Source organism: Ovis aries, chromosome 5 (assembly GCF_016772045.2).
Source record: "Ovis aries strain OAR_USU_Benz2616 breed Rambouillet chromosome 5, ARS-UI_Ramb_v3.0, whole genome shotgun sequence".
Lineage (NCBI taxonomy): Eukaryota > Metazoa > Chordata > Mammalia > Artiodactyla > Bovidae > Ovis > Ovis aries.
In genome coordinates, this window is record NC_056058.1 from 104,045,380 (window position 1) to 104,073,245 (window position 27,866).

Sequence of the window (27,866 nt, forward strand, 5' to 3'; positions counted from 1 at the left end):
GTAATTAAACACTGGAAAGTGATGCCAGGCTAATTGTTAGATTATGATAATTACATGTCTTTGCTATGCTACAGCTGATCAAAATAAGATGTGGTCCCGTGCTCTTAGCTGGAGCCACTCTGCGATCGTCAGACTTGCAGGGCGCACAAGGCCATTTATTACTAATTCATTACAAATCAGGCGGAGAAGCTTATTATTTGTAATGCTTCTTTCTCTCCCCCACACAGAGTCTCCTGGAACAGGACTCCCCAAAGGTTAAGAATAAACTGCTGCCTCTCATTGGCCTATTTCCATCCCAATTACACAGCTGAGCAGCATTGGGTGCCTGTATTTGAGAGGGTTCATCAGCCGGCTTCACAAAATCCTACAAGTGCCTATCACATTGGCAGGAACACCCAAGGCTCCCTTTCAGCCGCTGCCAACCCCTGTGCTGCTCTAAGCCGTGTCCCAGCAACCACAAGCTGGCGATCCTGAGAATCTTTTGGTTCCGAGGCTCCCTTCTGCTCAGGTCAGGCCTGGACCAGGCTGGGGTATGCCCAGGGTCTGTCCCAGTTCACGGGAGTCACAGGGACCAGAATGCGCCTCTGCTGTCGGGACACCCAGCCTTTGTTCCCCAGGCCAGGGTCACGAAAGGAAAGCAACTTTCTCATCACCTCAAGGCTGCCAAAGCGTAGCTTGAATCTTTGTAGAAAATCACTAGAACCAACCCCTTGTCCGTGAGCACTCCTGGGTGTTAGAAATCTCCTCTCCCACCCCTCCTCTCTCGGAAGGAGGGAAGGCAAACTGGCACTCGGCTATTTCCGGGGACTTTTCAACTTTCCCCTGCGACCATCATCAGAATGTGCTCACATGGGGCATTGGTGGGTGGCTGAAGCATCAAGTGTCAGGTCAAAAGTTGAACTACCAAATTCTCATGTCACGATGTGGTTCTCTTAGTTTTTTTTTTTTCCCCCTCCTTTTACTTGGGCAGTATTACAGATTGCATGTTTGGGTCACCCTCCAATTTATACGTTGAAGCCTCAACCAGCCTGTGATTGTGTCTGTAGATAAACATGGAGGTAATTAAGGTTAAATGAGGTCACAGGGGTGGGGCCTTAATCCAACAAGATTAGTGTTCTTCAAGAAAAGACGCCAAAAAATGCCCCCCACCCCTTACCCATCTCCATTCTCCTTTCCTATGCCTCTGCAGGCCAGGAAGAGCACTCTTAGCAGAGGCTGACTCCGCTGGACCTTCATCCAGGACTTCTATCCTCCAGAATGATGAGAAAGTAAACTTCTCTTCTTTAAGCCAACAAGTCCGTGGTATTTTGTCATGGAAGCCTGAGGAAACTAACACAGGCCCTTTGAAAGTTAATTAATGGTAGAGTTGGGGCTGGGTGCTTTCAAATTACATCACTGCCAGGGACTCCAGAGACATGGAGACTTCCCGAATAACAAGAGAAGAGTGGCCAGGAAGAGAGGGAATAAGGGGGACCAGACGGTGGAGGGAAGGCCTGGTGGCAGCCCACACCGCCCTGCACACAGGAGACCCTCGACATCCACCTGCTGTTCTGAGCAAGTGGCTGGTCTAAGGGGAGACGCCACATTATATTCCTGCGTAAGGATAGTTTCACCTCTGAAATTAACTCATGGCACCACGAAAATGACTGTATTATCACCCAGCAACTGTGTTATCTCACTGTTTCAGCAAGGCTTTCACCCAAAGACAGAATGAAGGGTGTTAGAGAAAAGTCACATACTCCATGTTACCCTTCCTCAACCCTGGAAATTAAAACAGAATATGCCACCGCCTTCCGAAAAAAATCATATTAAGTGCATTGTGGGGACCAAACACACCGTGAGGTACCTTTGTTAACGCCAGAACGCATGAAGCTGTCATTTTACACAGGCATTTCCTGGGGGCCTGTGGCTCAGGACTGGGGAGCTGGGGAACAAAGGTACTTTGGTTCATCACATAAAAATGGTTTTCTACTACTTAGTATTATTATTTCCTCCCCACACTCATTAAAAGCATATTCATTCATACAGCTGGATCCTCTATTTACTTTTATAGCCTGGACCACAGAAAGATATATGCAAGAATAATGCAATCATAAAAAATAAGAAACTAATTGCTCTATCCCAAGAAAACATAAGGGGGAGAAAGAAATAAACAATTCACCATTTATTTCTCAGAAATAAATCTAAGCACTTTAGGGGATTCTCAAGTGCTATAATACCCCTGCCTACTTAAATGCTTGTCTGTCTCAGTGACAGAGAATAGACTTGTGTTTTTCCCCTGCCCCCTCCATTTTAGCAAGCTCTGCTTTCAAAGTGTCTACCTCGGAGAAGAGCTGCAGTTCAAAGCGAACGCACATGACCCTCCTCTTGAACTTTCAGAATTTTTGGTCCTGCTACAAGCTCTGAACGAGCCACTCGGGGAGATTGTGGGATTTCAGAGGGACGGTTAATGCCAAGACACAGAGATGATGAAATAAGAGCGTGATAAGGGGCCTGCCAGGCTGCATGACAACTCAGCACCGAGGGCCTTGAGAGGACGGGTCACAACTGGCTTTCTTCAGCACTCGACAGTACAAGCCCAGACCTCAGAGTTTCTTCCACGACCGCGTTAACACTGTATTCCTGTTCAGGTTCAACAGACAGAATGTTAACTACGACTGGTATGCTACTGGTTAACTATTCTGGTATGCTGGGTCAAAAAAATGACAAAGGCATGAATGAACCTAGGGGAGCTGCGACGTGGGCCTGGAGTGGAGCAAAATCTGTACCTAGGGTAGCGACAGCTGGGACTGTACCGCACTGTTTATTTACAAAACAGGGCACTTTCACTGATGTTTTAATTCAACATCTGAGTACCTACTCCGTGTGTGACAATTAATGAAAATCACAAGGCATTTGGTGTTCTAAAGGGAACGTAGATTTTTCTCCATCCTAAACATAAAATATATTTGAGACAAACGTAAAATATACCTTTCCCCCTATCTCTGGAAAGTGAAAGGGTAACCAAACAGGGAATTCACTTTAGCACCCTCTCAGATTCTCTGTGTCGGGTACCCTGGAGCTGAGAAAAGATTCACTGCAGCCAAAACCCACCCGAGGATGTTTTCAGGAAGCCAGCCATTAACTGAGAAGCCTGAGTCTTGGTCACTAAAAGTGCTGGCAACTACGGTCGTGTGAACATGGCTAGAGAAAGGAACAGAGGGCACGAGCTGGCCAGGTGGGCAGCCTGGAGGCACAGGACACGGGCTATCGCAAAGGAGACACGCTGTTTGTGCTGCAGAGGCCGCCCGGCGTCAGGCATGCACACGGGGGCCAGGAAGGGAGACGGGCCGGGCGGCAGAATCGCCTCCCCTTTGGCTCCTGCGGGCTGTGACGTGAGCTTCCGTGTGTCTGCCACACGACCAGGACAAGGTCTGGAGTGTACACGTACCCCATCAGGGTTGTGAGTCCTAAGAGGCGACCCGCCATTCTAACCCACAGGAGGAGACGAGCTGAAAAGTTGGAACTACAGGGCGGGGCTTCTGGCTTTTGTTTTGGTTTAAATACAAGTTTCTGGCCATGAAAGCTGATGGAAGCAACTCACAGGTGCCCGGCAGCACTTCCCAGCAGAGTATGACTTTAGTTTTGCTTACTTTGAAAATCGGGGTGGTGGCTTCAAAATATAATTAATATCTCCAAAGATGGCGGAGATGTGTGGAAGTCTCTGGAAACATGAAATACTGCTCTTCTCTGTTGGATCATTAGGACATTAAAAAATTCGTATCACGAGTAGGCAGATTGTGTTGGTTCCAATGACTAGGAAAATGCATGCTGCTGCTGCTGCTAAGTCGCTTCAGTCGTGTCTGACTCTGTGCGACCCCATAGACAGCAGCCCACCAGGCTCCCCCATCCCTGGGATTCTCCAGGCAAGAACAATGGAGTGGGTTGCCATTTCCTTCTCCAATGCATGAAAGTGAAAAGTGAAAGTGAAGTCGCTCAGTCGTGTCCGACCATCAGCGACCCCATGGACTGCAGCCCACCAGGCTCCTCCATCCATGGGATTTTCCAGGCAAGAGTACTGGAATGGAAAGGTATAGAGAGACTCAAAATTAGATGCATCACTCCTATTTTTTCCTAATGGTAAATTGCAACCCAGCTTCTCCAAGCACTCACTTAAGTAAAATATAAGGGAATTCTCAGGATTATAGTTGTAGCCAAGTATTTGTGCGCACCGACTCTGTGCACTCCTCTCACATAAAACTTTCTACACAGTTAGTTTTGACTCTAGAACAACCATAAGGAAGTTACTACCGTCGAAAGCAATAAAATCCTAACGCCTCACTCCTTAAAAACACCCAACTTGCTTGCTTCTGCTGCCCTAGACATGACTCACGTTTACCGGTCTTAACCTACAGCAATTATGAATTCTTCAGTGTGCAAAGCATGCATAACATAGGCTTGTAAAGAGAGAGCCCCTGGTCTTCCCTTGGGATGTGATATTCGATAATAATTTCATAAGAACCCTACTTCTGCATCAAGACAAGAGAGACGCACACAAGAGGGAGGAACTTTGAGCACCATTTCATCCAGCTGTTTCCTTTCAGGACTGTTAATTATCTAGTCTCTCAGAAAACAAGTCTCCAAGGAGAATTTGAGTCTTAAATAGGAGCTCTTCCCAGGACCTGTGGATGTCATTCAAAACCCAGGGCATACAGACATTCTCTCTTCAGGGGCAACCAGCTTTCCAGTGGTGTTCAGAGCATTTCCCTCACTCCCGCCCGATGAGAAGGATTTGAGAGAAAAATAGGGGAAATTTCGCTTGTGTTTTCCTAGGAAAGTCGAGCTGATTATATTATCGACTGTCTGCTGCATTAGCGATTTCCAGCTGAATTACAAACTGTTTCCCTGCCTTATATTGCTATTGTTCAATACCATTTTCATTGCCCTAATGAAACAAAGCTATATCATCTAACACAGAGTACTGATTACAGTTAAGAGCAATAATGGAAGAGGGCTAAGGAAAGACCTCTTTCAAAATATGCAAAGAAAAAGATATGAAATGCTGATACTTAGCAGACATGTAAAAAAAAAAAAAACAAAAAACACCTCTTTCTGGCTGTCTGGATTGAGAGCAAAACAACACTGACAAGTTAATTCTTCTTTCTCTTCTAACAATACAAATGGTATTTCCCCTAAGAGAGAATTTCTAGATTTCCCCAAGAGCAAACGTTCTCCAGGTGCTGTAAAACAATAATAAAAACAATGATAGCAGTGTGAATTTCACACATACCTTATCTTAAAAAGCACCTACTTCAAACCAGAGTATTCCCTAATATCGTGAAAGAGGATATTGAAATTTTCCCTGGGGTGCAGGTTTCTCCCTGTCTATATTTGAGCTCTTTGGAGAAATGCCATCAAGAAACCACCAGGGTTATTTCTTATTGGCCTGCATTAAATCAACCAGCAGCACAAGTGATTCGGTTGCTGGGCTGGACTGAAGCCTGCCCAAGTGAGATGGTGAATCCATGGCGGAGATTGCCTTTTAGCAAAGGCCCTGAAGGTTACTGTCAGCCTTTTTTAATACCCAGTTCCTTTCCCACAGACAGAAGCGATAAACGAAGAGGTGAAGAGCCCAGGAAGAAGCGGCAGAGAACATCCTTGGGCGCTGCTAATTACATTAAGACGCGAAGCTGGAGTGCCAGACCCTTGCTGCCCTCTGACATCGGTGCTTCCATCACTCCCCCCAAGGCAGAGTGTAATCGGTATAATGGGGAACAGGACATGCTGCTCTCATTCCCTCGGAATTCCCTGAGCTGAGCCAGGGAGAGTTTGTGAAATTGCTGTGTGCTGCTACGGTGGTAGATGACTACCCAGGTCCCAGACACTCGGACATTCTTCATCTGACAAATCCTTCCTGCCATTTCCGAAGTGGACACGGTGTAAACACAGAGTTCACTGAAAAGACCCGAATGTCAGGATCAGAGGCTCGTTCCTCCAAGACAAACTCTGGTCTTGAAACAAGCCCTCCTCCGGAGATCTTTGTTGAGGGCCGGTATTTCTGTGCATAACACTGGACGGTGTCAGCCACGTGGACACAACATGCTGAGTTCCACACACTGGATCTGAAACATCGACCTGATTTCAGCGGCCCAGAACAGGCACCTCAACGCTCAGTTTACTTGCATTTTCTAATTTTTGCACCCATGATAAAAGATTTTTTAAAAAAAACTCAGGGCGGTATCTGTTAGACCTCTTCCAATCACGTGTATGGCTTGAAAGATGAAAGGGAACGTGCATTTATCTTTTCCTATTAAGAGTGCTAATTCATGCAAGTTCATTTGCCTTTTGCGTCTATTGATTGGATTCTTGTTTTCTCATCCCCTGCACTCCATTAGGATCCTCGCTGACTTAACAATAATGCCAAGCCAGACGAAATGCGTACCACAGATTTTAGACGCTCTCGCATCTACAGCCTATTTAAAAGTTTGCACAGGCAAGATGGTGGTGTAAGTGGAAATTACGGGCGACATGAAGAAGCATTTCACTTCATCACATCAGAAAGAAAATCTCAGAGAAGATGAGGAGACTTAATGGTTGAATTTCTCTTTTCAATTTGAAATAGTCATGTCTGAACAGCTGATAAGAATCCTGTGCTTTAGGAATGCTGAAATTAAAATAGAAGCGCAATTTAGGATTACAGATTATAAAACCAGTAAGCACAGCTGCTATACACAGGGCAGGGATGGCTCTTCTTTTCCAAATCCATTTGTGTAAAAGTCAAACATGGAAGTAAAATACCTTTACTGTAAAAATTAGTAAAAGGGCTAGAACCCAGGAGAATAATTTTCAGACATAGCTTGCTATTTATCTGCTCCCAGTCTGAAATAAAGTTTCTGTTTTGTGCTTCATCCTGGAGGAAAAAAAAAAAAAATTGTTTATCTCATCACATAGTTTTCAATATTTATTAGTCTGAATGTTTTCTGCTTATAAGTTTAAGTAAACTAATTTTAGTCTCGGGACTAATGATAAAATACCTTATTTAAGTGTGTGTGTGTGTGTTTGTGTGTTAGTCACTCAGTCCTGTCCAACTCTCTGCGACCCCATAGACTGTAGCCCACCAGGCTCCTCTGTCCATGGGGATTCTCCAGGCAGGAACACTGGAGTGGGTTGCCATTCCCTCCTCCAGAGGATCTTCCCAACCCAGGGATCAAACCCGTGTCTTCTGCATTGGCGGGCAGATTCTTTACCACTGTGCCACCTGGGAAGCCTGTTATTTAAGTATGAACTGATGCCAAAGCTGTCGCTCACAGGACAAAAGAATACAAAATTGCCATTTTGAGACATGATTTTCAAGCCCCAAAGAGTATTCTAATCCACTCTGTGCCAAGAACACATGTGCTTTACTGAAAGGTTTAAAACGCTTTCCCCTTGTGCCCACTTCACTAATTCACCTGTATCCATAAAGGCAGTGGGGAAATGTAAAACCCCAGGGAGAAATCCGCTCTCCCCGGCAGCGCAAATCTGACAATGGAAAAAGCCTGAATCGTGGAGCCCATGGGTGGGGAGGCTCGTCAGCTCATCGAGCATTTTACAGCTGCTCAGGCAGAGATGTCGGCAGGGGCAGAGAGACCTCTGGCAAGCATGGAGCTCAGCCACCCAGGGCTCCCCGAGGATGGCTACAGATCCTACACGATGTCCTGGGATACGGACAGGTGTCTGCTGAGCCACTTGGGAGGCAACGCTAATAAAAAGTGGAAATCAGAGTGGAAAGAAAACTGCATTTCCAGTCCTCCTGGTGGCACCTGGCTTTTTCAGCACATATGGTTTGTAACGTTTGCTGATTGTCTGGTGGTTATCAAGGAAATCAGAGTTGATGAAAGATAGTCCAACTTTCCCCTTCATTTCCCAGACTCCGCAGACATCCACCTGATAACTGAGCAGGGACGACTCTCTCACTGATCGTGGCAGACAGCACAGGGAAGAGCTCACAGGGAAGGGACAGAAAGCCATCTGTTGAGCTCCGAATCTGGGCTGTAGGACTGCTGACTCTGTACCCTTGGCAGGTTACTCTGCCTTCTTGCCTTGGTTTCCTCGTCTGCAACACTGGAATAACGCTGCACCCCTAGGACGTTTGTGAGGATCAAAGGAATGGATGAAATGCAAGTCGGGACTGACTGTGAAGTGCTTAGACAGTGCTTGACAAATAGTGACAGGGAAGAGGACCATGTACAATTCCATTTTTTACATAACTAAAAAAGGAATTTTTTCAGCGCCAAAGAGTTGTACTGCTTTGAAAGATATCATGAGAGCCTCAAGGATCTTTGGAAGTAGAAATTTTGATAGTCGTCGGAACATCTCTTGAGCGGGCAGAGTGTAATTATAACAGATTTTTGTTTGTGAAAGAAGGAAAAGTGGTTTCAAAAAGAAGTTTATAAATGAGGGGAGGAGAAGTGCTGACTCTCTGGAGGAACTGTGCATACACAAGGCAACTCAGCCTTGTGGAAGTGTGTTGGATAGAAAAATACACAGGAGTGCTGTCGGGGGTGGGGAGAGGTTCAAGAAGGAGAGGACAGATGTGCGCTCACGGCTGACTCACGGTTCTGTACGGCCGAAACCAACACACCATTGTAAAGCAACTGTCCTCCAATAAAAGATAAATTTAAAAAAAGATAAAAAATAAAAATACACGGAGGAAGGAAGGGCTGTTTTCCCATGTGGTGTGATTTCTGGGACACAAAAGCAATCTTTAAACAAAAATAACTTCCTAAGAGGGAATTTCACCTCTTAACTGGGTGAGTGTTATTTCGCCTAAGAGAGAAATCATACTTGCCTGCTAATACATTAGTGTATTTTCATTTCTCTGACTGATTAATACCTGTCACCTAGCAAAGACCCCTGAAAGACTATGGGATACAGTGGAAAACCTCAGAAAGGGCAAGTAGTCTGCAGGGCTGGGGGAAAAGGCCTCAGGAAAGGGACACTGGACAGAAAGACAGAGGTGCAGGCCCAGAGAGTAGAGAAACACTTGAGACTTCCCAGTTCTGCTGAGGTCAGCTTTGTAGCCTGTCATCATATTTCATTAGAAGGAATCGCAATGTCTTCAAGAAGGCCTATTTTAACTTAAACTATAAAATTACAGTTTACTTGAACAATATGGTACTCAATGGACCTACTGAGCAGTGCTGGACTGAGTCGCTCTGTTGCGTCCGATTCTCTGTGACCCCATGGACTGTAACCCACCAGGCTCCTCTGTCGATGGGATTCTCCAGGCAAGAACACTTCAGTGGGTTGTCATGCCCTCCTCCAGGGTCTCTTCCCACCCCAGGGATCAAACCCAGGTCTCCCAGATTGCAGGCGATTCTTTAACGACTAGGCCACCACAGAAGCCCAGACTGACCTACTATCCTTTCTTAATCTGATTAACTGTTCACATGTTTATGACTTATCTTTGTTCATTCATTCATTCACTTACTCAAGTATATGTGGCTCAGGTATTGCTCCTGTGGGCAAACAAAAATGAACCACGGCAGAGTCCTGCCCTAAAGAAACTGACAATCTAGTACGGGAGAGAGTCACACAAAGAAATCTCTGTGATGAAATGTGATATACATCATAGGAGACCTAGACTTTAATACTGTCCCTGTCTTAAATATAGTGTGAATTGGGGAAGGCATTTAATCTCTCTGTATCTCACCTTTAAAATAAAAAAATAAAAAAAAGAGAAAAACTGGATGACCTAAATGTTCTACAATGCTGTTTCAGTTTAGCATAGAGATCATGCAGAATCATCTGGCTGAGTCATCTCAGAAACTAAATGGTAAGACATCACAGTGGAACATTAAGATTTTGCCAAATTTCATTCCTGGGTTTCCCTTCATCGCATCCATTTCAGTGCAGTGAGGAGCAGCTGTAACCAGACCCTCAAGGTGGCCAGTGTCCAGTGCCCAGGGACCCAGGGGGTCGTGATGACTAGGTGTCTAGTGTCTGGTACATAAGGTTGGAAGGGCAGAATATGGCTACAATCACGAAAAGGATTCCACCCTTTCCCATGGAAAACGACAAAACTAAGGACTATTTGCTGCTGCTAGGTCAGTTCAGTTGTATCCGACTCTGCAACCCCATAGACAGCAGCCCGTCAGGCTCCCCTGTCCCTGGGATTCTCCAGGCAAGAACTCTTGAGTGGGTTGCCATTTCCTTCACCAATGCATGAAAGTGAAAAGTGAAAGTGAAGTCGCTCATTTGGGTCCAACTCTTAGCGACCCCATGGACTGCAGCCTACCAGGCTCCTCTGTCCATGGGATTTTCCAGGCAAGAGCACTGGAGTGGGAGACTATTTAGGTGGTGGCAACTGGTAGGAATGTCATCATTGATGAAAAGCTTCAAGAAAAGCTGTAGTCACAGTTTATCACATCATCAAACTCCCCCCTACACCTGCTCTCAACCCTACAGAGGGCTGAAACTGCACAGCAGGAAATGGCGAGCATTAATGATGAGAAGAATCAGTGAGGTCATCATTCAGAAATGTCCCCCTCAAGTATCTTCTGAATTGTTTCATGGGGTCTCTTAACATCCAAAGCCCTTGAGGAACTCTCTCAGTTCCAACTTCCCCATCATAGGGATATAAATGCATAATGTGCACTTAATCAGAATTGTTCTACACCTGTTCTCTCTGCCTAAAAAACGAGGGGGGAAAAACCCCACATCTGTATTACCCTCACTGGACGGATAAAACTTCTTCTCATCCAAAGTCTTCTGGAAGGTAATTAGGTACCTTAAGTGCAGAGGTAATTTAAGATTTTTGTCTGTCTCCAAAACTGTTGACAACATGTTAAACAGATGGAGGTCATTTCTTTTATTTCTCCAACTTTCCCTTCTGGCTCTCGGATGAAGGATATGCTGACATAAATGTTGTGTTGTTATGCATGGTAGATAGACCCACAGGTCCCAAAGGGGAGGCAAATCATGTTCTTTCAAATGATCTGTTATTTTTGGCAATAAATTTGGGTTAACTATGACAGAGAGCCTTGAAATATTTTATATGCCTCAACTTTAGCATTAAGAGGAAGGAGGGGGGTTAGAAGAGAGGGAATGGGCTGTGCCAAACAAAAATGTGTTTTGGTTGTTTTGATTCATGAAACAGAATGGCTTTTTGAACACCCTGGGGCCTCTGTATGTATGGGTTCAGGATCCCAGGGACAAAGTTCTTGGCTTCTCTGGTTGACAGCAAAATCTTCACTGAAAGCTGAGGCTATCAGCCTGATTGTGACTTGCTTTAAATTAAGTCCCAGGCCGTGGAGTGTAGAATGCCTTGCCTTTCTCTCTCTTCTAAACTCGTTTTGCTGACTAAATATTTTCTCGTCTTGATGTCTTTAAGTATGTTCAAAGCTATAATTCATATATAACATTCATGAGAGCCTACTGCCTGGAACTATTCCTCTGCAACCCAAATGTTTTTTTTTTTTTTCTTTCTTTCTACTTTTGCTCCTTAAAATTTGCTCATAATTGATAAAAGCACGAAACACCAAGCAATTAGAGGGCGAAGGGTGAAAATCAGGGCACTGGATGTATGTGGTTCATCTACTAAATCCTCCAACAAAGTACTCATTATTTCATATGAACTGCACTCTGTTTTGTGAGACACTGGGGGTGTTTAGAATTCTAAAATTATATAGTAGACTTGAGGTCAACCGGAGACCGCTCAAGCCCGTGAGGATATGAGCGTTCTGCCTCCATGTCGCAACTCATAAGCAAGCTTTAAAAAGTCACAGTGGTCTACCATTTGTCACATTTCTTAAGAGAACAAAGGTAATGCTTCTGGAGGCTTCTCGTTTTCTTTAGACAACCGCAGGAAATCGAGAGCTGCCTGGCCTTGGCTTTTGATCCCTTGGGGTTAATCCCTTGGGAAGTTAGAGAGGTTTCTTCTCAATGTATCAAGGACAACCCTCCTCTTCTGCATAGAGAAAGCTGTAGATCTCACTAAGATGGAAAACCTTAAATCCAGAAAACCTTAAAAATAGTTTACTAGACTGTTAAAAGTTTATGACATCACTTCTCTATTTTCTGGTATTCATCAATAAACCTCCATTGATCCCTTCAGGGATCTTAACATAACCTCTCGTACAGTAATACCTATGTGCTCAAGTTTCAAAGACCCATTTACTTCACATGTGTAATTTGCGCACTTATTCCTGCTGCGATAATACTCCTGGTTTAACTGCCCATACAGCAACTAGATAAATCAGCTACATTGCTTTGTATTAGCTATCTAGGCATATGTGTAAAAGTAAAAAAAAAAATGCAAGACCGTTCAACCTATAAACTGCAAAAATTAAGATAAAAATACGATTTTCATGAACAAACAGATCCAATAAATATTCCTAAATTTTGCAAAATAGAAAGGGCAAAAATCTTAAAAATAAATTCAGTACTTGGAGATTATCAACTAGCTCACTGTTTAGGGAGGTGGAGAATAAATATTCTCAATATATGTTTATATATGTAAATTTATTTATATAAAGAGAGAATAGATTTTGATGAATGAATTGATGAATAAATGAATATAATCTTGAGTGAGTGAATAAATAAATGCATAGAGAAATTATATAGATTATCCAAGCCCAGTCCCATTTAAGAAATGTCGACTTACGACATTTGCTTGGAAAAACTCAAATCTATTTTCATCAAATGATCAGAACTATGAAAGCAAAACTTTTTTATATGAAACAAATCATTATTTCTTATATATTAAACTCTTAGAGAATTATTTTCAAATTGACCTTCCCTGCTAAGAGTCATTAGCTAAATATAAGAATTATAGTGTATACACACGAGAAAACTTAGGAATATACCAACATGCACACACAAAGACCTAACTCAAAAACATAAAAGTAGCATTTCAGTAAAACACCTAAAGCCTTCAAGAAACAAGAAAGGAATGCTTATTTGGTTTTTCTTTTCTCCTTTTAAAAAAAATTTCTATGAATGTTGCATCCTCATATAAGAATAACAAGCCCCATACTCTTTTAAGTAGATCTCTCTTTATCCTTCTGGCATCATTCTAAAGACACTTCACTTTTAAATGGTAATATACAAGTGAAACTAGATATTCAAATAAACTATATGTATTTTGACTACAAAACCCTGAAACTGAATTACATTCTAGACTGAATTCTAAAACTGGCAGAATATTCAACTAGAAAGATGTGATACCTATTTAGATATATAAGATATTAAAAGGGTTGATAAAAAGCCTTGCTTTTTTTATTAGGATACTTTCAGTAGCTGGAAAATCAGCCAATCACCAGATTATTATAACAAAGCTAATATTCAGACAAAATTTATTTCATTTGAAAACTACGAAAATGTATTGCTGTCAAATGAGTTTTATGTCAGATTTAAGTAAGGCTTAAAATATGCTAGGCGAATTATATGTGGGACTGTCTTAAGCAGTATATGTTGTATGCATTTTACATAGGAAATGAACTCTATGAATCAAATTTTCTAAGTGCATAATAAATACAGAAACAAGTAGAAACCTATTTATAGGTAATTGATTTCATGATTTTTAGAGCTATTGACCGGGCAATTTTCAAATGCCACCAGCCATAGAGGTTGCCAAGTTTCCCCTTTAGAAATTTTCCATACCTTGTGGCCTCAGTTTAAATAAACAACTCACAAACTCAAGCAATTCCAGAGAAGAACGGCAGATCCCGACAGCAGCAGGTGGCGCAGAGGAGGTCTTATTGGAACACGGGTTGATATGACTCAAGAGTGCTCAAGGCCATCTGATGCGAAGGGCCACACGCAAAATCAGCAGAGCCCTAACCTGACTAATCGTCTCCCCTGATTGTGACAGTTTTGATTAGAAGAATAATCAGCTCTCAGCAGCCTGTAGGCAAAACTGCCAGCGTGTGTGTGTGTGTGTGTGTGTGTGTGGACATGTGTGTGATGGATGCACAGCTGTATGAATGCAGATCACCACTAACCCGCTCTTCAAACATTAAAGGACCAAACAGGAACAAAGCCAGTGATTCCCTTCATCATCAGGGTGAACATTTTCCTTCTGCCACTCTGCAGTCGCTTTCATACAAAAGCAAATGCTGATGCTCAGGCTTTCTGAAAGTAAAAATGTATTTATAGTTTTTCACCGAAATTTTGAAGATGGAAAATGGAAGTCATAACATTCTATAATGCTCTTTTTAGAAGTTATTTTAAAATCATGTATGCTAAACTCAATGAGAAAGTGTTCTAAGATAAATGACTGTTTCTTTAACTGTTTCTACTTGTTTTTACCTAAATAGTCATGAAAATAAATAAAAATATAGTTTAATTTTTTAAATAAAGATTTGGAATAAACATATAATCTTTCCAAATGCTACATTAAAATCAGTTCAATTCATCACCTGAAGTCCTACTTTGGGATCTGCCTCTTTCAGTTTTAGATTTTAAATGACTTCATTTGTCCATCAGCTTCACACAGAGCATCTTTTACTTAGAATGGTAACCTACTTCAACTAATATTCTTATGTTAGTGATTTTTAAACCGCAAGATTTACAAACAGAAAACTTCCAGAAGTTAAGCTGTTGAAAGTGAAATTTTAGGGAAATTTTGTAATATGCAAATACTCACATTTTCAGTAGCCATGATAAATTTAAGGGCATTTTGTTAGTGTGAGAATGTAAAATGTTTATTAAGCTTTTACTTGCTCATAAATTTATCATGTTTAGTATATTTATAGAAGGGAAGGGATGGAATAAGGCAGAAAACGTTTCAGGAAAAAATCATTCTATTACTGTTTTGTAATCTAACTTTTACTTCTTAAACTTTCTTCCTGCCTTGGCTACAAAAGCAGAGAGAAGGTGAGATAGAGAGCGAGCCAGGTATTTAGATCTAAAGAGCTAAACCTAGGTTATTTTGAGCTCAATTCCATGTACTGAGGTGGGTTAAGCTTCAGGTAAGTGGTTAAAGGCATGTGATAACATTAAATGTGATTTCCATCTATCTGACAAACTCGAGAAAATCTCAGGCCTTCCACTGGGGCGTCTCCAAATATAACTGCCAGTCAGCCGATGTCAAAACCTAATGTCTTTCCAGGGCCTTACACAGCTGGTCCCTGTCAGTGTCGACAGGCCTTGCTGGCTGGGGTGTCGTGGCAGGCAAGATGATTTATACACACGGACCCAAGGATCTCAGAGCTCGCTCGGAGGAGGCATTTCATCCAAGTGAAATACTCGCCATCAACAAACGAGTGACTGAAATTAAACAAAACCTGATATGCTGAAATCTAAGCAGGCTCTGCCCCTCCCCTCACTCAGATCATTAATACATTCAGTTAGCCTGGGAATTCACAAAAGACCCATGTCAACAGTCTATTAGTGAGATAGAAAAAAAATGCACGTTAAACACCTCCCTGCTTTAGCCTCTGACCTCCTTCAAGCTGGCACATTTTTAAAATTCTTTGTGGGATAAGGAATTACTGGCCAGCCACACTGGAAACCCATGAATATGCGGTCTTCAAATTTGACCAGCATTTTCCTTGAAAGGCTTTAACTGAGGGAAGACCTAACATACTATATATATCACAAGTGGGCACTGCTTTTATCAAATAAATTATTTAAAATGCTGTATCAGATTAGGATAGAAAGTTTCTCACTCTGCCTCTAATCTTATCTTGATTCCACTTTGCTAGGACAACATATAGGCATGTAATATAAGACACCACCCAAAAACGTCTTTTTTTTTTCGGCTGTTAAAGCTCATTGCTGCAATATCTGCTAAGGGATAATTCTCTCCATTTAACTCAGCGTTAATTATTCTTTTTCACAAGCATCGTAATGATCCATAAAACTAACACTTTGGTCCGGTTAGTATTAGCATATGTTCAGAACAACTTTAATGCACAGTTGCCCTGATTGGGTGCAGCCAAACCTTGTGAATTTGAGCACTTCCTGCAGAGAAAAGCCATTCACTGAAATGCTCCATACCTTGCTGTGGCTTGATTAACACAGTTTTAGCTTCAATAGACACAGGACAAGTTAGGGCTATTAACTGTCCCTTTAACTGAGAACTCTTAATTCAGAAAGAATCAGGAACCCTGTGGAAGGCTACAGGTCCATATTCCGCATGCAGCGGGCTAATTAAGGGCTCAGGGGGAGGGGGTGAGTGTATGGTTCAGCTCCTAAAAGATGTCCATATATATCTATCCAAAGTTAATTTAACCTAAGCTAGCTAGGGTGTGGCATCTATTTTTATCCCAGGGCTGTAGGCCATTTCCTACATCTCTTTTTTCTAACAGGCTGAAACTTGCTTAAGCATTGAAGGAAGACAAAAGTCAGTAATGACTGTTTAGGTAGTGTCACGGCAGTGAGTCAGCTCCTGGGGAAGCCAGCTGCTAGCCACTGTCACCTGCCTAGGCAGGCCTGCGGGCACATGCGAAGCGGTGGGCCACAGCGCCAGGCAGCACCAGGATGGGCTTCCATCCAGGCAAAGGTATAACACGTGGCAGGCAAAGAAGCCCAGCAAACAGAAGCAAAACCTTTTCAGCTCTGGTTCAGCCTCGAGGGAGCTGAAAAGCAGTCTGTTTTAGGAAGAGATGACCTGAAGCCAAGTGGTTGCTGCTGCCACCAGGCCAGCAGTCGGGGTATTTGTCTGTGTTACTTGAACAGACCACGCTCGTCCCAGCAAATCAATCCGGCCGGGCTATGGCTTGGGACGGGGGCTGACCCTTCACCACTTGTGTCTCCTGTCCAAGCGAGCCCCCTGGCTGTTGTCCCAGACAGCCCCGCAGGAACTTTCTTGGCGCTTTTAAAGTCCAGTTCCTTTAAGGACAAATGCAGTTCACACAGGCAGAGAGCTTCCCCAGAACCTGCGCGACGCTGAATGCCCATTCTGACTCTGCCCCGTGGTTCAGCACTTGTCCGCTGCTCCCCTTCACGCTCACTCTGCTTTCCAGCTGGGCACCCCCTTTCGGCAGGTCAGACTCTGTGCATTGACTCCCCTTTGCCCAGGTGTCAGCTGGGTCCACAGACTCACAGACCCTTCAGTCAAGCTACCAGTGACCCACTCAACTCTGCTTGAAAATTCCTGCCCTTTTTTTTTTTTTTAAATGAAGTGTTACTTGTTTTCAGTTGCTCAGTCAGGTCAGACTCCTTGCAACCCCATGGACTGCAGCACACCAGGATTCCCTGTCCTCCACTATCTCTCAGAGTTTGCTCAGACCCACGTGCATTGAGTCGGTAAAGCCATCCAACAGTGTGTGCATTCTAAATTCCAAATGCTATTGAAAGAAACGTAACTTACATGAGTTTTCCTGCTTTAACTCCATCACTGACTTGTTAAATCTCAAGCTATCTTTTCCCAAAGAAAGTTCACTTGCCACTTACTCCTGCACACCACAGCGGTGCTAGAAAATGGCCAGGTAGTCTTTGAAGATAAAGGCACTTCTCTTGGTCTCTGACCCCATCAATTTTATGTTTATCGCGTGTGTGCCTGCTCAGTCACTTTAGCCGTGCCACCTCTTTGCGACCCCACGGACTGCAGCCCACCAGGCTCCTCTGTCCATGGAATTTTCCAGGCAAGAATACTGGAGTGGGTTGCCATTTCCTTCTCCAGGGGATCTTCTGGACCCAGGCATCAAACTCACGTCTCTATATAATTTAACAACTTATCTAGTTAAAGGAAGGAAAAATAGCAATTAACTGTTTTAAAAAGTAAAGTCTACCAATTAAAACAAAAGACCACCCATAGTCACCCTCTGAATCGCCTCAGTCTTGAGCAGGAACTATATGCAATTCACACCCATCCCTTCATTTATTCTTTAGAATAACTATAAAGTAGGTGTTCTTTCCAGTTTGCAGATGAAATAAATGAGACGAAGAAAGACCCTAGAACTTGCCCAAGGTCACTAGGGAATAACGAAGCCAATATTCAAATCCCCTTCTCTTTCCCTCCAAATCCTATGCTGCTCTTTCTACACCACATTGCTTTCTACTATATTTTGGTCAAATTATATTTATTGTTGGACTTGGCTGCCAGGCAGCTTAGGGCTCAATCAGAGTAAGACATTACCTTTGATATATTTGTTCTCCCTCACAACTTTACATTTTAACTATTATTAGAATTATTATTATTTGAATGATCTCATGTGATACGTCTTCAGTCTGTCATTCAAAACCCTTTACGTTAGTGAGCCCTACCTAAATGACAGGTATCGGGTCAGACATGAGTACTAGGATAAATAAGATACAATTCCTGCTGACAGAATTCAGCCCAGAGAGGGGGACAGACGCATAAATTTGCAATTATATTCTGAGATGGGATTCTGAACATACTCTTGGAGATAAAAGGCTTCTTAGAGTCAGAATGTGAACAGGAGTTATCTCAAGGTGACCCCATGGACTGCAGCACGCCAGGCCTCCCTGTCCATCACTAACTCCCAGAGCTGGCTCAAATTCATGTCGATGGAGTCGGTGCTGCCATCCAACCATCTCATCCTCTGTCGTCCCCTTCTCCTCCCACCTTCAATCTTTCCCAGCATCAGGGTCTTTTCCAGTGGGATCACAAAGAGTTGGACAACTGGGCTGGACTATCTCAAGTCAGCAAGGACATCCAGGCAGGACAGACAGCAGCGGGGAGACAGAGGGTGCAGAGGGCAAAGCAGGCTGCCCGGAACACCGGCTGCTGAAGCCTTTTTGGAAGAACTGAGACAATAAACCAGGGTTATTAATAAATACTTTGTCATAGCAATTCTGTGACGCAGAAACAGAGCATTGGAAAATCTCAGTGTAGGTCATGAATTATTTGCTGAAATCGTAAGAGAAACTCAGCTCCAAACTCCCCTCTACCTCACAACCCATTTAAAAGATTTAAGCTTCTGTTTGGGAGAGTGAGCTCTTTAGGAAGTATTGTTTATTACCTCTCTGTTATGTGCAACAGAAACTCAGAAATTTTATCAGTCATGGAACATCAGGGGGAAAAATAATTGCTTTTTTTTTTGAAATTTCAACATATTACTTATATTTTAATAGATACAGTCTAGATCTTTGTTTTTAAGTTTGATTCCTTACAAAGGCTCTTTAGGGTTAAGTCTTAATTTTTTCCTTGACATCGAAATATACTTTTTTATAAATGCTTATCAGGCAATCTTTTGTTTTTTGATGTAAGGAACTTTTTTTTTCTTTCCTTTAAATTTACTTTTTAAACTAACACTGCTTTTTTTTTTTTTTAAAGAACCTCAGATATCAACTTTTTTCTTAATGTCCATGACACACAAAAAATGAAATGCCCCAAGGAACAATAAAAGTCCAGAGCTACAGACAAATGGAGGGTCAGAGTTTAGAGGACCTTGGGGATCATTCATCCTATGCCTGTGTTTTACAGCTGAGTAACTGACACCCAAAGGGGCGGACTCACTTGGAAAAATAACCAAGCATGTTAATGACAGAGCTCGGAGGAGAATGAATTCCTGAGTTCCAGGACAAGGTGACAGAAACCATCTCCTGGAGTTCTGTGAGTACAGAAGAACTGAAGACCCTGTAAGGTTGATGTTTTCTTCCTCGGGAATTTCACGAATGTCTAAGTGGAGGACAGGACTGGTCAGAACGGAGTCGTCAAGCAACGGCACAGGCAGAAGCAAGTGCTGGGCGCTGAGGGTGACGGGTGGGTTTCCACCCACGGGTTCACACCAGCATCTCGGTGCGGGGACATCAGTGACTATGGGCCCTGTGCGATGTTTCATGGGGGCTGATGCTCTAACAGCCGCAACTCTGCAGCTGCCACAGACGCCAGAATCCGCCTGACCCGGGCGCCTACGGGGGGTCCACGGTCACTCCGTCTTCATCCCTCTGCCCTGCTGCGTGCCTCGTCCTTAGGAACCGTTCCCCACTGCAAAGGGAACAATCTGGAGCGCACTTTTGGCTTTTCTGGTTTCTTGCTGTTTTGGGAATCAGGGAAGGCTAAGGGGCCACACACATGCCTCCTACACCCAGGAAGAAACCCACAGGCAGGAAAGGCCAGCTCTGTGTGTGTTCAGCAGAGGGGACAGAGACCCTTTCATTTGACAATCACTGAATACCCTTTATCAGAATAAAATCAGGATGATCTGTAAATGCTTGGAAAGTATCTGCCTTTTTATTTTACTGATGCAGTGTTCATATTGATGAGAAAAGAATTTTCACTAACAAAGAAAAAAAAAAGACCTAAAAATGAATTTTTAAAACGGACCCAGCACCTTGGAGCGAGGGATTATGGGCCCCATCCATTTCTGCTCCGTGTCTTCCATTATTGCCTGCTGACTATTTCTGCTCATCAGGGACCGTGAACCACCCGTGAGCGCAAAATGGATACAGCACAGATTGATTCAGTAACATCACACAGACATGTATGAATAATGAGGTTCGGCTGCAGTCTGTCACACAGCAAGCATATCAGTGTAACTGATTTATCGAAAATTTGACTGGGTAAAGTCTCCTTCTTAAGAGAAGGTATCAGCTTTTTTTTTTTCACTTTTTTTGGCAAAAGAAACAAATTTGAGCAAACTCAGACTTTGTAATTTAAACTGTGGAAAAAGCTGAAACTGGCATAGAGCTGACCAAGTTCCTCTCTCTCTACCAAAAAAAAAAGAAAAAGAAAAACGAGGAAGACGAGGAGGCATAAAGCTTGAAGGCTCATCAGAGATGCTAATCAATTTTGAATTCCCTAAGGAAAGCGGTGTCTTCCTAGGGTGTCTGCGATTGGTAAGCGGAATATAGCTAAGTCATTAAAACAAGAAAAAGTGAGCTTCTCATTAACTCCTTCTTAAGAAATATCCTAAGATTATTCTGTGAGGAAAAACAAAAGGGCACCCTGCACTGGTCCCACATTTGTCATGCAGACACGGTGGGCAGAGGTATCAAAACCAGAAAGGAGCAGTCGCCCCTTGGGCCCAACTGCCACTGTTCCTGAAACTGGCCCCGTTGTTTCTTTGTCTAAGTACAGAAGTTTCAAATTCTGGCCACTGTCCATTTAGATGGAAGAGGTAGGAATCAGACTACACGACACTCAAGATTTCTTCCAATTCCCAGGTTCTGGGAGACCTTGAAATTAAAAAAAAAAAAAATAAAAGAGAGAACAAGGAAAGTTAATGTTTTTCAAGAAGAGAGATTGCAAGTCAAAGCATGATTTAAAATACCGACGATTGCGACATGCGGTCCTATGCAACTTTCTGATGAAGCAAGGACAGAGCACATACAAAGATGTAGAAATCGAACTCAGCCAGGAGTAGAAAGAAAGTGATTCCATGGAATCCTTTCAGGGTATAAAGGTACCACTTAGTAAGTCCCTGAGTTCACGCCCCAAATAGCATCTTTGTGAATCCAGTCGATACACCCCTAAAGAGAGGTCCTACATGCCAGATATTAAATACAGAGAAAAAGACCCTTTCCAGGGGTTGCGATGTAGGCAAGAGAGCACGGAGGAAACGGTGAACCACCACTCAGCCAAATGAACAGCTTACAGAGATGCAGCATTGCTTCCATAGGTCAAAAGTGTTTAATTTTATATGAAGATAACAAAGGATCTTGTTACTGCTTCTATAAACAAGGCATCATTAAAAAAAAAAGTGGGGGAAATTAAGCAATCCAGCAATACCTTGATCAACCTATGTAGTCATGTAGGTTCATAAAAAAAATCAATTATTTAACATAGGCACTAAGTAAAAAAAATAATTTTTTTTTAGGCATCTGTAATGTATTCACTGGCCCTGGGGATATCTTTGGAATCAAAGACAGCCTAACTGAGTTCTGAAGTTCTCACCAAGTACTTGTACACGTGTTCAAAGGGCCATGACCGCAGCTGGGCTTTTCCTGCTCCAGGCTACACGTTAACTAAACTCCGATGTGCCCTGCGCAGATCAACCTCTTGATCAATCATTTCCTGCAACTTTTTAGAATGTTCTTTCTGAGGGGTGTGCCGTTAGGCCCTGGGATCTCTGGCGAGAGCCTGAAAGTGCCAGGACACACATGTTCACACCCTGAAAGGCATGGCCCTAACAGGCTCGCAGTTGTCATCTTCACGGCAAAGAGTGAGGAGAGAATTCAGAAGAGGTCAGGACAGTGTGTGTGGGTGGGGATCTGAGACAGAGGGCATCAGAGAGGGAGAAGGGAGAGATGGGGGGAAAGAGACACAGAGAAGCAGCTTGGCTGTGCTGCTTTTTAGCTGCTTCAGTCGTGTCTAATTCTGTGCGACCCCATGGGCCACAGCCTGCCAGGCTCCTCTGTCCATGGGGATTCTCCAGGCAAGAATACTGGAGTGGGTTGCCATGCCCTCCTCCAGGGGAGCTTCTGGATCTAGGGATCTGGTCTGCAATGCAAGCAGATTCTTTTACCACTGAGCCACCAGGGAAGCCCCATCTTTGGTCGATATCAGCAGCTTCCAGGTTGAACTCTTTCCATTGAAAAATCAAGCAAACGAATAGGACAAATGCTGTATTGAAAAATGGATATCACGCTTTCAAACAGCAGCTGTGCCCCACGATAAACACTCACACGGCAGAAAGCACATTGTAGATGGCCTCAAGTCCAGGCTGTGAGCATAGACTTAAAGCTTCCCACACAGTTAATACATTCTCAAGTCCCAGAATTTACGCCATTCGCTCAGCAGAAACCATCCCCACTATCTTTGCGATGATCAAAAATTAAAGGATTCAAGAACACCTGGCAAAGCCCAAGGCTGAGTCCCACGCCGTGAGGGGCAGTCACCCAGGAGGACCGCTCCCAGGCTGAGAAGCATCACCACCCACCTGGGGAGCAACTCTGCAGCCTGGCTCTGCTGGGCCAGGTCCCCTCTTCCTCTCTGTACTCCCAAACCCCTAGACTGGATGGTTCGTGCCTTTTTTTGGTGCCAGGATTCATAGGATTCCAAAGGTCCATGAACCTGAAGCTCATTCATTCGAGGACAGAAATATACCATGCCCTGGTGAGAACACCCGGCTGTCGTGAGGAGGAGTCTGGGTTCCCGTCCCCATCCTGCCACCGGCTCCAGTGACCATGAGTCCATCACACACTTTCCGGGGCCCAGCGTCCTTATCGATGAAGAGATGGTACAGAAAAGAGAATCGGGAAGGGACTCTAGTTCTGCATGCCTTTTTTTTTTCTTTTTTAAAGTTCTACATTTTTTAAATCCTAAGGTGGCACCCTTTTTATTTTGTTCCAAAATATAGCCGCAAACATTTGCCAAAGGCTTTGAGAAAGTTCAGTGTGGTCAGTTCCCTAGTAAAATAAATATCACATCACTAAATGAAAAAGCAGATTATAATATACAAAATAATCTTCATCATGTTAAAACATCCATGCAAATATCTATCTTAAACTACATATAAAATCAATACTCTGAATAGTATTATGAAAAAAGTATATTATCAGTGCACTGTAAAAATATGCATTTCTAATTTTTTCAATGATAAACTATTTCTTTCAAAATCAGAAAAAAAAAAAAATACTGGAATGAAAAAGCTAAGCTACTATGTGCCTAGCTATTTTCAGGACTAACTTCTAAGATTTCTCCAACAAACATCTGCAACATACATACACATGTGTGTGTGGGTGTGTATACAATTTATAAAGTACTGAGATTCAGTAAGAGAAACTGTGGTATTTAGCAAAAACAACTGACCTAAACATTTTAGAAAACAGAAAATTAAAATCTATTAGGGGAGCTTAGAAGAACACTGCTAATCAACAGAGCGATAGAGTCAGGATACAAAAAATAAATAAACCTACTGCTTGAAGTAATTTGGGGATGCTCTATAGTTATAAGAATTTTCTTATAACCCAGTAAAATTTTTTAGGCTTGAGCTTTCCAGCATTCATTCATATGCTTCCACATGCCTTCCTTCCCTAACATCTACCCACACTGCTTCCTGGTGGGGAAGATCTGAAGGCACTAACGTGGACGTCAAGGGTGTCAAGTCACACCTCCCCCGCTATGTCTATGCACCTATGTGGGAGCATCCCAGTCAGCCCCCTCACATTAGACTAAAGTTTACTCCGAGTGATAGCAGTAAGAGAAGTGGTTGAAAGTATTAAGAAAACACTTTCAAAACTTAGGAGAGTTTTTAGGGAGTTGTAATATTCAATCTCTATAAAAAGCAGAGACATTACTTTGCCAACAAAGGTCCATCTAGTCAAAGCCATGGTTTTTCCTGTGGTCATGTATGGATGTGGGCGTTGGACACAGAAGAAAGCTGAGCACAGAAGAACTGATGCTTTTGAACTGTGGTGCTGGAGAAGACTCTTGAGAGTTCCTTGGACTGCAAGGAGATCTAACCAGTCCATTCTAAAGGAGATCAGTTCATTGGAAGGACTGATGTTGAAGGTGAAACTCCAATACTTTGGCCACCTGATGAAAAGAGCTGACTCATTGGAAAAGACCCTGATGCTGGGAAAGATTGAAGGCAGGAGGATAAGAGGACGACAGAGGATGGGATGGTTGGATGGCATCACTGACTCAATGGACATGAGTTTGAGTAAACTCTGGGAGTTGGTGATGGACAGGGAGGCCTGGCGGGCTGCAGTCCATGGGGTCGCAAAGAGTCGGACACGACTGAGAGACTGAACTGAACTGAACTGAATCCTCAATCACTGACCAGAAGCAAAGAGTACAGAAAGGGGACAACAGTTACTTTATGAGGCTGAAATAGTAGGCAGGGAAGTAGGTTAGGCACCAAACTCGCCCTCATGCCTAACAGCGGAGGTTGGCTGGCTTTCATCCAGCCTCGGGACCAGCACATCAGCAGTTTGTAGAGCCAAGAAGGAGTTCGGTCCAGTCTACTGTCCTCCAGGGCCTCGTGTCTCAGCCTATCCAATGTAGGCCTTCCTCACCCTCGTCACAACTCAGGGACCAGGAGGCCTTCTGATCAGATGATGACGTCTGAGTCTCCCCTGCCCAGGACAGACTCGAGCAAGGCTGTGCTCTAGCAAAGGTGGGGGGGGGTTGGGCAAAATACGGTGGCGATGCTGCTTCCAGGGGCTCCCCAGGTGGTTCCGTGCTAAAGAATCTGCCTGCCAATGCAGCAGGCGCGGGTTCAACCCCTGAGTCGAGAAGATCCCTTGGAGAAGCAAGTGGCAACCCACGCCAGTATTCCTGCCTGGGAAATCCCGGGGAGAGAGGAGCCTGGCGGTTTACAGTCCGCGGGGTCACGGAGTCAGACACAACTGAACACGCACGCTGCTTCAAAGTCTACTGTCTGTCCATCCTCAGGGGACAAGGGCAGAAGCTCCGCACATCACTTTCCAGGGAAACAAAGCATCACGGAGGATTCCAGGCCCAGACATCCCCTCCCCTGCCACAAGTCCTTTCTCGGGGGTGGTGAACGGTTTCATTTCCGCCCGAGCTTTCTACCAGGAACTCTAATAACTCAGCCCTGCACCATCCTGACAGTTTAGTTAAACCCACAGAGCAAAACGTTACAAACAGAATCCCAGGCAAGAGGGGAGTTGCCCATGGGCTCAAATTAACTACCAGTCCCCAAGTAGCGAACCTTCACTTATCACACAGAAAGAACTCAGAAGCAAAGGCAAAGCCAGGAGCGAATTCATCACGCCAGGACAGAGGGGAGGGGAAATAAACAGCTCAGGTCCACAGCTTCTGTTTGCAACTCTCCCTCCGGACGCCAGGTCCTGCCAGAGACTCTGTTCACAGCCGTCCCTCCGCCTGGAGAGGTAAGTCTGTTTTTAATGCAAAGCTTTTTTTTTTTTCCTCTCTCTTTTTTGTCCTTGAGACCAGCACTCAGCTCACTGAGGAAGCAGGGCCTAAGGGTTTACACCTGTGACCCAAACTTTCCATTCTCTGTGAGATTTTTTTTTTTTTTTAAAGAAAAACAATTCAAGGGAAGTTTCTGAACCACTGCTTTTCCTGAGGCCAATGATTACCAGCAGCGACAGAAAAGCTCTTTATTTTCAAATTATGGCTTATCCCAGACTTCACCTTCACTTCTTTCCAAGTCCCTCCCAAGGCCATCTTCTCTTCTGTGCTTGGATAGAGGGAACATCAATAGGTAAGCCGCTGCTCGACAGTTGGCTAAGATGACAACCCAACAAGCATCTCTCTGTTTCCTAGATCTCGTTCTATCACGGGTTACGTGGGCCACTAGAGGAAGTAACGTGGCCAGTGAAAGTGAAGCCGCTCTGCCGTGTCCAGCTCTTTGCAACCCCATGGCCTTCAGCCCACCAGGCTCCTCCATCCACGGGATTTTCCAGGCAAGAGTACCGGACTGGGTTGCCGTTTTCTTCTCCGGGGGATCTTCCCGACCGAGGGATCGAACCCAGGTCTCCCACCTTGCAGGCAGACGCTTCACCCTCTGGGCCTCCAGGGAAGCGTACATGGCCAGATGACTCCTAAAAACGAGGCTGCTCTTACGGGGCAGAGCGCTAACGGTCTACTGCCTTCCTCCAAGTACGCCACGTGACGCGGGGCTTCGCCTAGCAGAGTGTGAGCCAGGGTGACAGCCATGTTCGTGACTGCCACTGCAGTCAACGTGCAAGGACTCGAGTCCCGCACACTGAGCATCAAGTAAACAGGTCGCTAAGTAAGTACCAGGGGCTTTATTCCCCAGCAGACCCATCAGAGCAGCAGAAGACACGCAATGAACACTAAGGTGACACTCTCCCCGACTCTAACTGCAGTTTGCTTGCAGAAATGGTCCCTCACCTTAAATATATTGTCACCATGTCTTAGTACATTGGAGAAAAACAAACACATGTGGGGGGTTGCATTCCCAGAGATATGCACACTCAAAGCAAGAAGGGACCTGCGATCCTCACTGGAGACCAAGGCAAAGAGAACGAAGCGTTTGCACAGCTCCTGGTGTCGCTTGCTCCACACCTCCCTGCTGCCCCAGCACACCTAGCAAGGACGGCTCCTGGTCTCATCATCGCCAGCTCACATGAGAACATCTGGGGCGCTAGGAGGCTGGCCCGTTCACTTCCGATCACCCCGCTTTCTAAGTGCAGGGCTGGGAAGCGATCCCAGGTGTTTCTGATCCCCAAGCAAGCTTCATGATGCCATGATTCCAAAGACGACACCCGAGTTATTCAGACCTGCATCCTTTTGCTAAAACAGTCTGTCCTTGCACTGTCAGCGCTTTGCCATGATCCCAAAGCCCCACGGTGGATTTAGAAATGGTGGACAGCTCATAAATTGTGTTAAGCCAGAGTCTGTGTCAAAGGTGCAGGTATTAAATGCTGAGTCACTGCTACGCTTTGCAGAGGTAATACTTCATCCTCCCCGTCTGCGTACTCCAGCCAGTCAGCTAGGCTTGGAGAAAGGTGACTCAGGCAGAGCTGGCACCAGAGCTGAAACACCCGAAACGGTTTCTCCATCCCCAACTCCCTTCCCTTCTCCCACACCTTAGTGTCTGCCTGGTTTAATGATCTGGACGCACGGAACCAAGGCTGATGACCTGGGGCCAAACCTGGGTGAATGGAATGCTGCGCTGTGAGCGGAACAGCCTTGCGAAATCAGCCTAGAGAAACTTGCTTGAGACACTCGCTTCTCCTACATTCTCTCAGTCACTTAAGACAGATCTCCGGCTGATACGCCGCTCACCTGGTGTGGAACAGAGGGGCAGAGACAAGCTCACGCTGGCCGTGGGGTAAGTCAGCATGCAGAGAGCTCTGTAAGCGAGACACGCAGAGCCTCCACCATCTGGGGAGGCACAGAGATGGAGGCATCCGAGCCCCATCTGCAGACGGTGTGACTATCCAGAGTCTGGGGAACAGGGAAGACGGAAACCCTAAGATAACCCCCCGCCAAGTTCACTGCAAAGAGAGTCTGTTGGCCTGAGTGCGTCTCTCATTCTTTCACAGCCAGCATCTCTAGCCTGTGTGTCCCTCTTCAGCGGAACCTTCATCTC

General features: G+C 44.4%; 1 protein-coding gene and 1 long non-coding RNA gene across 3 annotated transcripts in view; one reads left to right on the plus strand and one right to left on the minus strand.

The window, feature by feature from the left end:
• Positions 1-27,866, minus strand: part of EFNA5 (ephrin A5) — a 292,897-nt gene that overhangs the window by 63,612 nt on the left and 201,419 nt on the right. The window lies entirely within an intron of this gene.
• Positions 359-27,866, plus strand: part of LOC132659848 (uncharacterized) — a 79,924-nt gene continuing 52,416 nt past the window's right edge. Inside the window, exon 1 of the long non-coding RNA XR_009600753.1 lies at positions 359-27,605. This is a non-coding gene — a long non-coding RNA (uncharacterized LOC132659848). The remainder of the gene's footprint in view (positions 27,606-27,866) is intronic.